Consider the following 15,837-nt stretch of genomic DNA (forward strand, 5'->3'; position numbering starts at 1 on the left):
AGCAAAAGGGTTACAACTTAACCTACAACCTACTTTGGTAGTTGTTTGCAGATTATCATTCTGCCTAATAATATCGAACATTTAGTCTCTGAACCGTTGACCCATCTTATTTTCAATTAAGCATAGTCAATTTTTCTTTATTTTTCATAGAACATGAGAGAGAGAGAGAGAGAGAGAGAGAGAGAGAGAGAGAGAGAGAGAGAGAGTTATGTGTTCTAACATGTGGCTAAACTAAACTTAAGGAAGGTTTCGCAAACTCAAAAAATACAAAAGCATCAACACACTATTAAAATTGAACTGCAAGACCGACCTAATAATCGTAGTACGGGTGTCATCCAATTGTGCTAGCCGGAGGACCATGTTTGAAAGCTACATAAAAGCAATGTGAATAGTTAAACATTTCGTCTTGCAGTCAGGCACAAAGTGAAAATGCTAATTATACAGTGCATGTCATACAGAAGTGCCATACAAAAGTATGGTGGAGAGTTGGCACTGTGGTCTCTCCAAAAATTATAAGAAACGGAAGCCGTGCCCTGGCCCGTAGCGTTTATGTGTTGCGCCAAGCAAACACATAGACTTGGAAAATTGGATGCAAGTAATGGACCTTGCAGTGTTGTTGAGCTGGAGTCGTGGTTGTACAATGAACACGTCCACTGATGTGAATATATGTCCTCTCTGTCACACACAAAACACACGTTGATAGAAATACAAAAGATCCAAGGGATAGATTAAACTTAAAGAGAGGTACGGATAACTTATGTTCTACATTATAGACGGTGTAGGGTTGTACTGGTGTAAGTCGTGGTTGAACTGCTGTATTGTGACCCCTCTCTTAGTCCTCATCGTCCATGCAAATAGAGCTGGCGTACAGGCTAGGCACAATACCCATATAGCTTGAGGTGTTACCGTAGCCAACACTGCAGTCTTGCTTTTAGGAGGAAGAAGTTAAGAACAATGTGTAGCTTCGTTGTTGCCACAGCCATGGTTGGCATATCCTTCAATCAATGTGCTGCAGCAGCAGAAGATGACATTTCAGATGCTTGTCAAAAACCTTTTGTGCTTATATAAGTGCACCAAAGCTCCATATCGGCCAAAGCACTGCCAAGCAAGTCATGCTCTTTCAACAGTCCTTGACCATCAATCCCAACATGAACTCCTCATGCATGTGAAGGTCTTCCACAAGGCCACAATATGCCTTCACAAGCATAGGTGATTGCATTTAGAGAAAGGCCTTCCCTAATGAATTCCCTCACTTCAGCTTTCCTCAGAACCACCCTAGCTTGTGTTGCAGTTCACCCCTTGCAAACAACTGCTCGCTTTTTCCTTCCAAATCTCGCTAGCGCTCATCAACGTGTGGTTTCATGACTCACTCTCCTACGGTTTCATGACCCACTCTCGGTTCCCTTTCTATATTATGCGGCCTTGATTTTAAATGCTGCTTGCGCTATCTCTGTCCAAACCTACTTTCTCTGCCACGCTACGTTATTTGCCTTGCTCGTCATTTTGTTCCTCCATTAACATTCGTCTTAAATAGTCCGCGCTTCCACAACTGCAAAACCCCGTCAGTGGTTGCCGCTCGTTGGTCCTCTGTCAGATTCACCAGCGCCGTCTCTTTTCTGTAGCTGAGCACCTTCCTTATTGATGCACTGCTCGCTCGCTTCCTCTTCTTTGGAGACGGCTCTCCCATTCCATCTCACAGACAAACCTGTTGCTTCTGAAACAGACAATATTAGATTTTAATTTGATGATCAGTTGGCGTTACCTGCATTGCCTGCGAGCTGTAAACCTGCTGCTTCTGGGGAACTTTTCTTCTGGAACTTGCGAGCTGCCTGCGTTACATCTGCTGCCTGCGAGCTGCACGTTTCTACTGAGGCTTATAATTAGGTTGCGAACGCTATTCGCTGGGTGTCTTAGCTTTTTGCTAGCATGAAAAGCTACGAATGAAAACGTGCCACGTGGTGGCTTGTGCGATCAGATAGAGCAAAAAGGTCCTTTGGCTCACCAAGTAAAAAAACCATCGTGAAAAGCTTGCCGAGACGAACGCTTTGTTGGTGCCACGAAGCCCAGGCCGTGCTGCTATTGTTAACCGGCCCCAAAGACTCTGGGAAGTCGGCATTGATAAGAGAGTTTGTGCCCAGACAACGTGTGGGTAAGGCCTTACACACTCAACCTTTGTTTGTTTGAGTTTGATCTAGCCCAATTAACTGTTGCACCTTTGCAGGCGAGTACACTAGCATCCCGGTTCTTGTTGATATGAGTGCTGCAAAAAACACAAGTCCATAAGGATTTGTGGGGACCTTACTTTGGACCTTTTCTACATCGCTCAGATTTCAACTGAAGGCAGATGCGGTTTTCGAGACCTTGAAGATTAAATTGGCGGTTCACAAGGATTGCGTGGAGCTCGAGACCCCCGTGGAGAAGTTCAATGTCGGTCAACAACAGGTCAATGGCCTTGGTTGTGTCTTGGATTTCTTCAAAGGCTACATGCCAACAATATCGAACATGGCAAAAGACTTTAGTGCGGCCTTCAGGACAATGTGTTTTTGTATGTGGGCGGAAACTTCCTCCTCATACAAGACTTCGCCCATCATGCAAAGGTGGCAAGGCTCGATGTGCTTCCCAAGGCATGGGATAAGTACAAAGTGAAAATGTGGAGCCAAGCTGACAACCTATGCTACATAGGTTTTGTGCTTTGCGCGAGCCATAGGTGGCAGCGCATGCTATACTCTTTTTTGTTGATGGCAGCTTGACCCCTTTATGTGGACGGAGGGACAGCTTTTCTTAAGCTTAATGCACAAAGGACATACGATGCTCAGGTAGAGGGCATACATAGCAACGAAAGTGATAACCTCGGTCACCCAAGGCTCAACGCACCCCACAGACAAACAAAAAACCGATTCTTTCATTTTGACTTGGACTACTTTAAATAAGTGGGGAATATGTAGTTTTATGATTGGTTGAGATTTGAACCTTGAACATTCATCAAACAAGTTCCTGTTGCTAAAGATGAAGCCACATCGACATACATAGAGCCTGCAAAAGGACAAAATTGCCAACCGAAGCAGCTTACAACAAAGAGAGAGAGAGAGAGAGAGAGAGAGAGAAGCTAATAGTGATCAGAAGCGAAGCCTCAAGTTCAAGGCTTGTAACTATGAACGAGCACAAGCATGAAGACAATTAGTTCCTGATGCTAAAGATAAAGCTGCATCGATATACTAACAATTTACCCCGGTGATGATGATAATGATGCATCGCTTCGATTTGAGGTGATACCTTTCTGTTCTACTAGTTCACATGTGTGATTCAAGAAGGAATGTACGCAGCCACAATCATTTGTTGAGAAATTATGATTTCTTGGACGACCTCCCATGGAGCCACATGGCAGAGGTGCCGAAAACTTAAAATGTATCCCTCATAACCATTGCACTTAGATAAAAGTTGGCTCGAATACCAAAACTTAGGGCCCTTGTACAAAATAACCAATTCAATTCTCAAGACGCAAAGGATTCAATACGCTCTAGCTTAACGAAGGCCATGCGGCTTAGCAACCACAAGCCCGTTGAGGCCACTTGCATGACACCCAGTTGGACTATAGATATGACAAAAACCTTTTATAATTGAGTCTTGCTGCATATAGCGTGATCTAAACCGCAACCCATTGCAGGGGATAAAACACATCTCAAAGGAGCGTAAGTAGTATGCCTCTGCCCACCCAAACAAGCCAATTTTCCTTGAAAAAATTTAAAATGAATACAAGCATGCATAACTCTTTATGTAGTGGATCTGACATAGAACATAAAGTGAGATCTACTTCTCTTTACTTGTTAAGCTTTATCAATATCCTACATCTTCTGTTTTGTCTTAATATGTGTTTTGTGTCTGTCAGAGAGGACATATACTCATAACACTGGACATCTTGATTGCACAAGCACAACTCCATCTCGACAACACTGCAAGGTTCGTTATCTACATCCAATTCCCCATGTCTATGTGTTTGCTTGGTGCAACACATAAACGCTACGGGGCAGGGCACGGCTTCCGTTTCTTATAATTATGGAGAGACCACATTGCCAACTCTCCACCATATTGTTGTATGGCACTTCTGCATGACGCGCACTATATACTTTGCACTTTCAGTCTGTTATGTTTCATTGCAAGACGATATGTTTGACTATTCACATCGCTTTTTTGAAGCTTGACAAGTATCGGCATGTAGATTGGACAATGGAAAAGCACCAATACAGCATTGCAGGTCAGTAAAGCACTTCATTTTTTGTTGCAGTTCATTGATGCTTTAACCATTTTCTTGTTTCTTTGGAGCCACGCTCGTAATAAAAATAGCGCTTGAGCCAATTTGTCGGCAGTACTAGTACAAATAGACTCGAGGATATACGAGAGTAGGGACTGCAAGGTATGATGCTACAACTCTCTCTCTCTCTCTCTCTCTCTCTCTCTCTCTCTCTCTCTCTCTCTCTCTCTCTCTCTCTCTCTCTCTCTCTCTCTCTCTCTCTCTCTCTCTCTCTCAACGTATGGTGCCACCGTTGGCAAGTTAGTGACAGTCTTGTTTACTTTAGTGCTTAATTTTTCTATGTCCTATTACGTTCTATTAGATGTTATGTAGCTATGCCCACCAAGCAAGACTAGTTTTCCTTTGCATAAGCACAAGCACCCGGACAGGGATAAACAGGTTGTTTGGGTGATATTGCACTCACACGGGGGCGAACACTTAATTTTTTTATACTATATATAGTAGGGGGAGGATTTTCGACCTCTTTTCGAGCCACATGGCACAAGATGCTTACTCTAGGCGGTGTTCCTTGAAGCCCCAGCCACATAGGTGCAGAGAGAGAGAGAGAGAGAGAGAGAGAGAGAGAGAGAGAGAGAGAGAGAGAGAGAGAGAGAGAGAGAGAGAGAGAGAGAGAGAGAGAGAGAGAGAGAGAGAGAGAGGAGAGAGGGGGGGGGGGGGGGGGGGGGGGGGGGGGGGGGGGGGGGGGGGGAGGTGCTCATCTACGCATCAACTCTTCCTTGATTGCAGCGTCGAAGGAGTTTGACCACAAGGGGTGGAGTTATGGCACCGCTTTCCTCGCACCCTGAATCAAAGGCTCGAACATTTCATCACGTTTGTGTGCATTGTAGCTCAGACCCTGCAGCTAGCCACCCATGTGTGTGTGTGTGTGTGAGTGAGTGAGTGAGAGAGAGAGAGAGAGAGAGAGAGAGAGAGAGAGAGAGAGAGAGAGAGAGAGAGAGAGAGAGAGAGAGAGAGAGAGAGAGAGAGAGAGAGAGAGAGAGAGAGAGAGAGAGAATCCCGCTACCCCCAGTCACCTTAGTGCCCTCTAAATCTATGGAATTCAATAGCCTCGTCAATGGAAGTGATTTGTAGTCTCTTTTACAAGAGGAGAAAGGGAAAGGGAGTCATGTCATAGACAAAAGGTTGTGGTAATGAATTTTCAGAGTAGTTCACTTCAAGGAATACTGAAACCAAACACTCTTATTAGTTGGAATGAACTGGTTGTATTGAGACAACTATTCGAGGTTGGTACTAGAGTGAGAGATGTCAGACTCAAAAGGATTAGATTAGACTTCAAACTACTAGAAAACATAAATGAAACTGGAAATGACGAAAGACACAGAAATTGGAAATGTATTAAAAAATATGCTCATGGAAAAACTGGTAATAACACTGAAAGTACAGAGTATTCCAGTAAGCGGCTTTGGAGTTAGAGAGAGAGTGCGATAGTACAAGATGTTATTACAAGATGATTACAAAAGTTCCCAAAAATGAATAGCGGGTCCTATTTATAGGCTCCCAGACTGGTGTTTGACTGACTGTGCACTGTTAGTTATTGTGGTAACTCCATGCTTACTGCTTCTGGAAGCTTCTAATATCCGCTAGTCCTATTAGAGGTGGTTCCCGCCTTCTACATTCCCCCTCTCCTTTCTTGAATTTTGGTATATACCAAAATTCCAAATAACAATTTCTAGACTGTTTTCCAATTTCCCAACAACATTTCCCAATTGCTTTTTTTATCAATTGTATTTGGGCATCAAGCCCTCCTATTTAGCATAGGACTCCAAAGGTGCCTATGTTGAAACCATTAGATCTACTTCATCTTGAAAAAGGCTAGTAGTAGAACACCAATTAAGTCACCTAGTGTCTGTCCAACGAACCCTCTTCTTTTCAAGTGCCTTCTTCCTCTTGGTTGGTGCCTAGGATGCCTCAGAGATAGGGGTCCCAGCATTTTCTTTCTGAATCAGACTGAATAGTGCCTCTTGCTATAGCTAGTCCTTCTTGGCAGTCTTCATTTCCACTTCATAGGGCCTCAAAGGATTCTAGGTTTGGTATCAGCATCATACAGAGTGCATTTTCCTTTTGTCAGTCGAGCTATGACCAGTTTGTGACAATAGGAAGCAGCGTGCATCCGTCCTTGAGGTAATGGCTAGTTGCATTAATGCGAGCTTCGAACAACATCTCAACCATTTCTTTGAATTGGGGTTCAGAGCTTGCCTTGCTAGCCAGTTCCCTTTTTGGAATCTTACAGGCCTCAATTTTCAACTACAACCGTTGGTTTGTGATCTTACTGAGCCTTTTGATTTGAACTTTCCAGTGGCCCATTAAGAGTTGAAACCTATGAAGGTCACCCAATAGTTCATTGATCACAATCTTCTCAAGTGAATCCTATAGTACTTGATTCCATGCCAGCCATTCCATGGTCGCCTCTTCATACCAGGTTTTGAGCCCATCGGCTATCTCAATGTATTTCTGCTAATCTACTGGCTCAGCATGAGGCGGACAGAGAGCTAGAAAGAAGTGAGATAATTTAGCTTCTTTGGATGGGATGGCATATAGAAGTGCTGGAGAATCAAGAACAAATTCTAGGAAATTCAAAACCGTATGATTCTCCTACTGCATCATTTTCTTGGTAACCTTTACTAAGTGGTAAAGAGCCTTCAGGTGTGTTTCCTGTTCCCACAGAGTCATTCTAGTTTTGGGTCCTCTACTGCTAGCTGTATGATTTTCCAATAAGGCCTTGACCCTCAAATCTAGAACAACCCTACACTTTGCATCTGAATGAGCATCTCTTTCATTTGCTGCCTAATATCTGTCATGCATTTGTATTACCAAACAACATTTCCACTTGAAGACCTAGTGACTTAAGATCTGTTGTGATCAAGTCTTTAGCAGCTAGATTAACCACCCTATCATCATTGGTAAGGTCCCATTTTGGAATTATTTCCAGTACTTGGACACATGCAAGATGTGCAAGTAACTGACAAACTGCTTGGTTGGGATGACTGGCTGACTTCCAATTTGTAATTATCCGTCTTGCTCCAACATAAAGCATCTAGAATCTCTCCAGATCCGAGTAGATTGAATCATCCTCTAGAAATTGGATCTGCAGATTCTTATCTTTCCACAGTCTTTTGTTTAATGCCAGTAGTTCCGTACAATGATTATGGTCTGATTCATAGTTAGTGTCTCACAACATCGCTTTCCCTTTATTCTGACTGTGATTTGCCTAGCCTTCGTGTCCTCCAGTCTCTTGAGGTGGAGTTTGAATTTCTCCAGCCAGTGGGGTGTGGTCTTTAGCTGGCCTCTCGGAAGCCGAATCTGGAGGTTTGCTCCAAATTGCTGAACCCCCGCTGTTGAACAACAGTTGTGGCCACCCGATCCATCTTCATCATTGTCATCATCATTAGTTTTCTCCTGAGTTTGTTGGTTATGGTCCTGGGTTTTATCATCATCATCATCTTCCTCTTCATATTCCTCATCCTAATTTGCATGATTGTCTAGATATTCCATGAGGGCTTTATTGGCTAACGTTGTAGTGTACTGATGCTTTCTCTTGGAGCTCTGAGTTGTCTCAATAAAAATCTCTAGGCCAGTCACATTAAGAGTCAAATCTCCATTCTTGTCCACAATCTACACCAGACGGTGATAAATGTACTTTTGGAAAATGGGCTCTTTCATCAATTGATGTGTCTTGTACATGTCCTTGTAGTTTGCTCTTTTAACCTCTAGAAGTGTCTGAAAGCGAACAACATATCATTGAACTTCCTCTTTGGAATCCACCACTATTCATTTTCCTAAGCGAGCTTGTAGATATTCTTCTCACGTCCCTCCATCTCTCTTATTTGTTGTTGGTCCTTTATCTGTCGGGCCACGTTTTTAGATGACCAGTCAGCATTCTCCTCCATAGCTTCTTCAACTCAGCTCGGGTCTGATGAAGTTCATCCTGAAGTCTTGTTGTATCAGCACTAGAAGTAGAAGCCGGAGGTTCCATCATCTAACCAATGGAATTCACAATGGTATTCCATCTAGATTGGATGGTCGCCTTACCCTTGAGTGATGACCTCTGGGTCAGTCTGGTCTGTCTCATAGACGGTCATTGGATAAGGATATGGTAAAGCAGCCCGATCAAGTTTCTTCATGATCAACTTTCCCTTAAGGGGTGCTATAGATGGTCCTCTATAGATGGTCCAACTTTACCGTTGGTAAATTGCTGAATTGCTGCCAGTTGCCTGGTTGCCTTCTTCAGTTCTGCCGACTGCTTGTTGCTCCATTGTGATGATTATCTGTTCAGTAGGTTTCTCCTTTTTAATGGTGGTTATTTTAGTGGTATCAGTGCCATCTAGTTTTTAACTTTTGACTTTGAATCCTTTGATCAATTCAACTTTTCTTGGCTTCTTCCCTGCATATCCGGTGGCTATGTCACTGAGAGACCGTTTTTTCCCAACCAACTCTTTTCCTTTCCGTTTGTCATCAGATAACTTTGTTGTACCCTTCTTTGTGTGTGGACCAGTCCTATCAGCCCTATCCTCATCAGATGATTCCACATTAATCTTGGTTGCTCAGGAAGTAAAGACTTTGTCCCAGATTGTTTGAGCGACCAAAGGTATTGGTAGCAAATCTTCCCAATACGCAAATTGCCAGACGTATGAAGCCTTGAACAAATTTCTAGATTTGGCTTTGGCATTTACTGTATGACACTATTGTATAGAAATTGTGTGATGTTGATATTGGCTTCTAGGTTCTGAACCTTGGCCAGTAGCATCGCAAACAGTTGCTCTCGCAAATAAGTTGGGTTATTCTTTCAACTGATGGTCTCAGCAATAAATCGATATACCGCAGTTTGTTCCAGTGTTGCTATTGGAATGCCTTGAGCACCATCCTTGCATTTCTTCCTGGCTTGGTCGTCTTCTCTCAAAAACTGGTTGACTACATTGGTCATTGCTGGTGTGGTTTTTTGACCATTTGGGAGTTTGAAAACATGTTTCAACTCTCCAAGTGTTAGATCTAGCTCATTTCCATTGACAACGGTAGTACCTTTATCCGCTTGGTATGAAGCCAATACCTGCTGTGTAATTTTTCCATCAAATGGAAGTGCCGCAGCCTCAACAATGACTTCTAGACCCCATAACTTGAGCAAAGCTTGCTTGTTCTCTTGAAACACGTACTTAGCTATTTTAATATGTTGAACCACTCCCAAAGACTTTGCAAGAGATGCCTTAAGGCTCTCTGATTCTATTGTCATCTTATCAAGGGTTTCTTGCATGCTCAGTGACTTCAATTTTCTTCCAATACACGACTCAGACAAAGAGGTTTTTGGTGAAGATGACTTAATTGTGGTAGCTGTTGTGAATGAATCGTTGAAAGAGTAACGAGGCATGTCGGGGATGGTGATTGTCGAAGGAGTTTGGGTCTGCAAATGATGAAGCAGTCGGTGAACTCAAAGCGTGCTCTTCAGGTTGAGAAGCAAGTGGCATTAGATGTTGCGAGTAAAATGTTGATGGGCGAACCCATCGTATAGTTATACGTATCCTTGCCATGAATGCTCCACTCGCCGCCCACCCTTGATCTATGCGCTATGTTTGTGACGTGTAAAACATGCATAATCTTGTCCAATTGATCATTACTGGCAAGATTCATTTTGGGATTTGGTGTGTTTCCCACTTGTGACTGGTCGGTGATATTAATGGTGCGGTTGTATGTGATCAGAATTGGTTGTATGTGATCAGAATTGAACTGGTCAGACGGTTGGAATTTGTACTAGTGTTGGAATTGCTAATCCTAGTTTTAAGGCTAAAATTGATACTAGTGCTGACTCCTCTACTGGTTGCATAATAGGCCTGATATAGAACAAGTCCAATAGTTCTTTTTATGGTTCTGGTACTGTTTTAACTGGAACCTCTTCTGCTCTGGAAAAATATAACTTGACTGTGGCCCCATTGTAGAATCTAGGCAACATTAAACCCAACAAATATCTGAGTCTTACTATCCCATTAAAGTATATCCAATCTAGCTATTTTCAAATTTGGCTTTTTTGTCCCAGTTTGGACTGGTACAATAGTACTAAATCACCTCTCTGGAACTCTTTGACCTTGATCCTATTGTCATTCCAATGCTTCCTTCTTTGTTGCACCACTTCTTGTTCCAATAAAGCCCTCTGTTTTATCTCATCTAGTTGTAGCAATTCATCCAGTCCTTAGTTCAGATTCTGATTAAAATCTATCTCATGCTCAACTGCCAATCGTAAGCTTGGAATGACGAGTTCCATTGGCACTACTTCTTCTGTTCCATAAAATAGCTTAAATGGCGTCATTCCGATGTTGACCTTGTAAGCAGTGGGATATGCCCATAACACTATTTGAAGTTTGGCATCCCATTGATGTGGTTCCTTTTAAACGATTTTAGTGAGAATTGTTTTGATTCTTTTATTGGTGCTTTTAGCCTGGCCATTACATCGGGGATAATACCATGTTGATTTCCTGTGTTTGACTAAAAATATCTCCATTAGGATCTCCATTGTGTCATTAATGAAATGAGTTCCCTGGTCTAACACTATCTCAATAGGATAGGCGTGTCTGCATAAGATATTGTCATAAATAAATAAGGCAGTGGATCTGTGTTAACCAACAAGTCAGACAGTGGAGTCAGTACTGGGCAAATATGAGGCTTGGGGACTGCCCAACGCTACCTATCGCTCGGTGTTGACCTTGGTGTCAAAGTCATTATAAGAGGCAGTTGAGTCAATACTGGGCGAATATGAGGCTTGGGGACTGCCCAACACTCCTTATTGCTTGGTGTTGACCTTGGTGTCAAAGAAATGACATGCGACAGTGTAGTCAACATCGAGCGAATACGAGGCTTGGAGACTGCCCGACACCACCTATCGCTTGGTACTGACCTTGGCAAATAGGCGTCGGACCAGTAAACATCCACGGACATTACATTGTTTTGAGTCAAGGACCGGGCTTCTCGATCCAATAAGAAAAGGGTATAAGTGATAGCCGATGAGAGGCGCACTCTAACTAGAACATTCAAGGGTTGGTTGGCTAAGCATGGGCGCCCAAGTGTGAATGGAAAAGCTCATATAAAAGTCACATAAACCTAAAAATCACTTGTTCTCTCATTTGTGCAATTGGAGAGTGCTCTTGCTCCATCTCTATCTTCTTATTTATCTCCTTGTGTGTATGTGTATGAGAGAGAGAGAGAGAGAGAGAGAGAGAGAGAGTGATCAAGCATTGCAACGACACGATGGCGGTGAGGCGGTTGAGCGCGGCACGGCGGTAGCTCCCTCTTCTTCGCAATGAGGAATCCTCCACGAAGGCAAGCGTAGGGCGGTCAGTGACACACCCTTGTTCTCTTGATCTTGTTAGATTAATTTGGTTGTGTGCTTGCAGCCATTTGTGGCTTGCACACAGTGTATGGCAAGTCCCTTTCTTTGACACGTGCGATTGTTGGAATTAGGGTTGCAGAGAAACACACACAGCTTGGAGAAGACGAAGGAAGCTCAAGGCACACAATAGAGAGTGTGTTACTTAGTGCGCAATGGAAAGATATATAGCCCTAGAGTGATGGGCGTATATACAATGCACGGGGGAAAAAACCTCCTAAAGAGGGAAAAAATGCCCCGGCGGTCCTAGTGTGTTCACACACATCACTACCACATGTATATGGTAACAAATCCCCCCTGGAGTGATGCGGTGAACGAGAGCTGGCACATGAGTAAAGGGAAGTGCCATGCCCTGAGGACAGAATCAGTCCACAAAGGGGAGTAAGCCCAAAGCTTTGCGGAAAGCTTCAAGCTTCTCACGAGACAATGCCTTTGTGAAAAGATCTGCAAGGTTGTCCTGTGTTGGCACATAAGCCAAGCTGATCTCTCCTGCTGAGAGCCTCTCCCTGACATAGTGGTAATGCACCTCAATGTGTTTTGTGCGAGCATGAAAAACTGGGTTCCTCGCAACTGCCAATGCGCTCTGACTGTCAGTGTAGATAGTGTTGGCAGTGTCCTGTCCAACACCCAAGTCAGCCATAAGGCGTCTGAGCCATACACACTCAACCGTAGCTGTGAAGACTGCCCTGTACTCAGCCTCACAACTCGAAGTGGCCACAGTAGGTTGCTTCTTGCTCAACCATGATATACATGAACTGCCAAGCATGAAACAAAAACCACTTGTGGACACTCGCGTGTCAAAACAACCAGCCCAATCTGAGTCCGAAAAAGCATGTAAGTCTGGCGGCAATGATCCCCCCTTGGGATAAAACAAGCCAAGATGTAAAGTGCCACTAAGGTAGCGGAAAATCCTCTTGACAGCCTGCCAATGCTTAGACCCTGGGCTATGCATAAATCTGCTGACCTGCGAGACTGCAAACTGAATATCTGGCCTCGTGTTGCATACATAAATGAGGCAGCCAACAGCAGTTTGGTAAAGAGTGACATCAGCAGGATCGCCAGCATCATGTAGACTCAACTTCAAACCTGTTTCCATGGGAGTGGCAATAGGTTTGCAATCCTCAAGTCCAAACTTACATAGCAATGTCTCTATGTAACTTTTCTGACACAAGGCAATACCACCATCACACTACTTAAACTGTATACCCAAGTAATGATGCAACAGCCCCAAATCTTTCATCTTGAAAGTAGCATTCAAATCAGCCTTAAATTCAGCAATATGTCTCTCATTTGGTCCAGTGATCAGCAAATCATCAACATAAAGAACCACAATGAGAAATACATCATCCTCACGCTTTACATACAATGTGCTTTCTGTTGGACTGTTACGAAAGCCTCGTTTAACCAAATGAGTGTCAGCTTTCTCATACCAAGCACGAGGAGATTGCTTCAACCCATACAAAGCCTTCTTACATTTGCACACTTTGTCCTCTTGTCCTTTTATGACAAAACCGCGAGGCTGCGTTACATAAACTTCCTCAAATATGTCACCATTCAAGAAAGCAGTAACAATGTCTGATTGATGTACATCCCAACCAAAATGAGCTGCCAATGCACATAGAAAACGCACAGTAGTCATACGACAAGTGGGAGCAAAAGTCTCTTCATAATCTATGCCTTTTTGTTGTGCATAACCCTTTGCAACAAGTCGAGCCTTATGGCGATCGATCTCACCATCCGGCTTGCGTTTCAACTTGTAAACCCACTTCGTACCAATGGCCTTTTTGCCAGGAGGCAAATCACATAAAGTCCATGTGTCATTCTCTATAAGTGCATCATATTCTGATTTCATGGCAGCAATCCAATTTTCTGAATTCTGTGCTTCATCAAAAGACAGAGGCTCCTCAACATCATGTAAACTAGACACAGCCAAAGCATAACAATCTGATGCATAAGATGCATGGCGAGAGCCTGAACGAGTACGACTAGATAAAGGTGCATCCAATTTACTGTCACGCAAAGTGTGCACCAGCCATTTTGGCATACCTCTAGCCTGCTCATTTTCAGCCCTTTCCTCATCAAGTACATCATGTACATCTGCATCAGTAATAGGCTGTTCTAAAACATTTTCAGAAACCCCCATAGGCTGTACATTTGCCTCATTGGAACTTACATTCGTATTTCCACCACTGAAAAGAGGCAACAAAGTGTCATAAATGTCCAGTGAGCTTACATTACTGTCTCTAGTACATGACAGCAAGGGTTGAACAGAATCTTCCACAAACACTACATCCCGTGAAACCAAAATACGTTTTGTTTGCGGATGATACAACCTGTAACCTTTGCTTTCAGCACTATAACCAACAAAAATACATTTGACAGCCTTATCATCCAATTTTCTGCGCTGCACTTGTGGCACCAAAGCATATGCCAAACAGCCAAAAACACGCATGTGCTCAATAGAAGGTTTTCTATCATGCCATGCTTCATATGGAGTAATAGACTGCAAAGCTTTCGTAGGACACCTGTTAAGTACATAAGTGGCACACATGATGGCCTCAAGCCAAAAAGAATGCGGCAAAGCTTGACTTTTGACCATACATCGTGCCATTTCCGTTAGTGACCTGTTTTTCCTCTCAGCAACACCATTTTGCTGAGGTGTATAAGGCACTGTACATTGGTGTTTTATCCCACGACTAGCCAGAAATGCATTAAATTCATGAGACATATACTCCCCCCCTCGATCGGAACGGAGGGTGCCCATAGTACATTTTGAGACATTTTCAGCCATAGCCAAAAATTGTTTGAAGCACATAAAAACTTCGGACTTCGCTTTAAGCGGAAATACCCACGCATGCCTGGAGTAATCATCAATGAAAGTCACGAAGTACAGGTAATTGCCCAAGGACGGAGTTTGCATGGGCCCACAAACGTCACTATGCACAAGCTGCAACCTGCATGTAGCCCTAACTGAACCATCCTTTGGAAACTTAGAACGCTGCATTTTACCCAGAATACAGCCTTCACAAACATGTTTGATAGGTGCTTCAAGAGGCGGCAAAGAAGCAACCATATCAGTTTTCTGCAAACGCAGCAAACTGGCAAAATTCAGATGACCAAAACGTGCATGCCAAAGTTTTGCATCTGAAATAGCCCTTGAATCTGCAACAGCATTTGCAAAATTTTGTCCACACTTGTCATACAAAGTGAGCTTATACAGCCCACGGCACAAAAGCCCAGATGCAACAATTTCATCACCAAAACTGAGATCATGAACTGTACATCTGTCATCCACAAATTTGACTACAAGTCCAAGTCTAGCAAGTGCGGATACAGACAATAGATTCTTCTTGATCCCAGGTACATAAAGTGCATCAACAAGTGTGAAGGAACTGCCATTAGCAGCAGTGAGCACAATCTTTCCAACTCCCTGAACTGGATAAGAGGCGTTGTTGGCACAAGTGACTGAATTCCCATGAGGGACAGACTCGAGAGAGGTAAACAATTCACGATGTGAGGTAATGTGCTTTGTAGCACCACTGTCGAAATACCACACATGTGAATCTGCAGCAACTGACAAGCATGCATCATGGACAGCAGGATTGTAAGTGCACTCTGCGCTAAAAGCCCATTCTGCATCAACATCAGCATCACAATCTCCTTTCACAGAAGACTCAACAATGGCTGCATTTGTAGTGGAACAGCATTTGCAGTGGAACCACCCTCTTTCTTCTTAGCCTCTTTGGCCTTCAACTTAGGACACGACTTGATCAAGTGATCATTGGCTTTACAATAATGGCAACGCATCTTCTTTTTGCCCTTATCACCAGAATTGCCAGACGAAGTGCTGCCAGTAGAAGCATTAGGAACAGAATTTTTGCCACTCGCAGCAGAACCATAAGAAGTGGCTGCATTACTGTTACCACCCTTTCTTTGAGAAGCAATAAAAGCCTGTTCAACTGCACGCTGCCTAGTCCTGTTTTTTCTAGAAAGTGACTCTTGCAACAGCAATGTGCATAATGCATCAAACTTGACAACTTCAGGATTTCCTTGGGTCATCAGTCTCCAAGTACTAGCAAAAGTATGGTAGGAATCTGGTAAGGCATCAAGAACAGTCTGCACAAGGGAACTGTCAGAAATGACTTCACCTGCAGAAATGAGT

This window comes from Adiantum capillus-veneris, chromosome 30 (genome assembly GCF_014529385.1).
Source record: "Adiantum capillus-veneris isolate H3 chromosome 30, ASM1452938v2, whole genome shotgun sequence".
NCBI classification, from domain to species: Eukaryota; Viridiplantae; Streptophyta; class Polypodiopsida; order Polypodiales; family Pteridaceae; genus Adiantum; species Adiantum capillus-veneris.